The sequence below is a fragment of the Pelophylax lessonae genome (assembly GCF_965119305.1).
Source record: "Pelophylax lessonae genome assembly, chromosome: 7".
Classification (NCBI taxonomy): domain Eukaryota; kingdom Metazoa; phylum Chordata; class Amphibia; order Anura; family Ranidae; genus Pelophylax; species Pelophylax lessonae.
Window position 1 is genome coordinate 168,509,931 of NC_138774.1, and position 2,349 is coordinate 168,512,279.

The window sequence follows — 2,349 nt, forward strand, 5'->3', positions numbered from 1 at the left end:
TATTTTTTTTTCTTTTTTTATTACAATATTTAGAGAAATGCTAAAAGAAGTACAAACATAACTAAATGCAAAAACAACTCCAAACAAATTCTACTCTTGACAATTGCAGTGATAACATGTATAACATGTCTGTAGTAGGGGCCAGAAACAATAGTGCGCATTTTGCTTTTTTTTTTTTTTTTTTTTTTTTTTAAATATCCTTCCACATAAGCAGCCTATCTAATCCCATCTAATCTATCTATCCTTTGAGCCTAACTCTGAGCTAGATCAAACGCTGATCAAGCCCTTTTATCTTTTATTTTATTGATTTACACCAAGGAGAAAAAGGATACGAAGTGAGAGTAAAGGGGTTAGCTGCACAGTTATTATCATGTGATCAATGCCTGGTCCTCCCAAACCCCGATCTTTTGTATGGGTTCTGGAGCTGTCAGTGACATCTTGATATCACTGACAGCTCCAGAACCCACTGTGATTGAACACTCCCAGCACATAAGCAGTCCCACAGAAGAAGACCCTCTTCAGTGAGGATGTAGGCTTTTTCTTAACCACTTAAGCCCCGGAGGATTTTACCCCCTTCCTGACCAGGGGGTATTTTGCGATTCGGCACTGCGTGACTTTAACGGACCATTGCGCGGTCGTGCGATGCTGTACCTAAACAAATTTGACGTCCTTTTTTTCCCACAAACAGAGCTTTCTTTTGGTGGTATTTGATCACCTGTGCGATTTATTTATTTATTTTTTTGATCATGCGCTATAAACAAAAAAAGAGCGCCAATTTTGCAAAAATAACAATATTTTTCACATTTTTTTTATATGAAATTCCCCCCCAAAAAAATGTAAAAATTAAATTTTTTTTAACATTTTCGGCCAATTTGTTTTATGCTACATATGTTTTGTAAAAAAAATCGCAAAAAGCATATTTTGATTGGTTTGCGCAAAAGTTATCGCGTTTACTAACAAAGGGAAAGGTTTTTGTCATTTTCTTTTTTTTAACGCGTAATGGCGGCGATCTGCGTTTTTTTTTTTTTTTTTTTGCGTTACTGCGACATTGCGGCGGACAGATCGGACCCTTGACTGACATTTTTGACACTTGGGGTTACCAGTGACATTTCTACAGTAATCAGTGCTATACATATGCACTGTTACTGTAAAAATACACTGGCAGTGAAGGGGTTAACTTTATTTGAGAGGTAGGGGCTGTGTGTGTCCCTAGGGGCGTGATTCTAACTGTGATTGGCTGTGGCTTGAGGTGTAGGAACAATGATCACTGGTCCTACATAGTAGAACCGTGTGATCATTGTCTCTACACCGGGGAGAATGACAGGCGGCTTGTTTACATTAGCCGCCTGCCTTTCTCCCCGACGATCGCCGAGTGACCGGCGGACATCGGGTCCGCCGGTCACACGCGCGGGGGGGGGTCCGTGACCGAGCGGGAGCGCGCCTCCGGCGGCGCGCGATCGCTCCCCAGAGCCTCACAGGCTAGCGACGTAGACCTACGTCGCTCTGCCTGTGAGGGGCTGACTGCCGCAGTAAATATACTGTGAGCAGTCTGCAAGTGGTTAATGATAAACAAGGCTGCTGCAGGGTGTTTGTCAGAAGTCAGAACTACCTACCACCTACCCTTCATTAACAGCAGTGTGAAAAGACCTAAAAAGTGTATGTTTGGAATAAACATAATGCTATGATATAGAAAGTTAAGAAAGATGGATGCTGTATATACAAGGTAGCTACAGTGGGTAAACTCCAAACCTCCCTCTTGTATTGTTATAATTACAGGTTACTCCCTATCAAATTAAATCTAAACTTTGTGCATTAGTGTTGCATACTGTATTATTAGGCCTGTAAAACAAGTTCTATCTGAATTGCTAAAATGCCACTGTCATTCTGCCCATTCAGGTTACAGTGACAATGTCTGTACCAACTTACCCCTCCCCCTAGACAAGTTTACTTACCAAGCCTCACTGCCTCTATACATTACTAAAGCCCTCATGAACCGAATAGGGCTTCCTGGTATAGGGGGGGGCATATGACCTTGGTTATGTAACAGTGCTCAGGCCTGAGCAGCAAATCCTTTTTTTTTTTTTTCTTTCTTCAAGTATCTCTGAACACTCACCTTGTAAAGCAACCCATTCAGTTTAGTAGAAATAAAAGGCAAAACATTTGTTTCCATATAAAAAACATTATACAGTGCATCTAGAAAGTATTCACAGTGTTTTACTTTTTCCATATTTTGTTCTTACAGCCTCTTTCAAATTGGATTAAATTCATACTTTTCTTCAAAATTCTTCAAACAATACGCCATAGTGACAACGTGAAGGAAATTTGTTTGAAATCTTTGCAAATTTATTA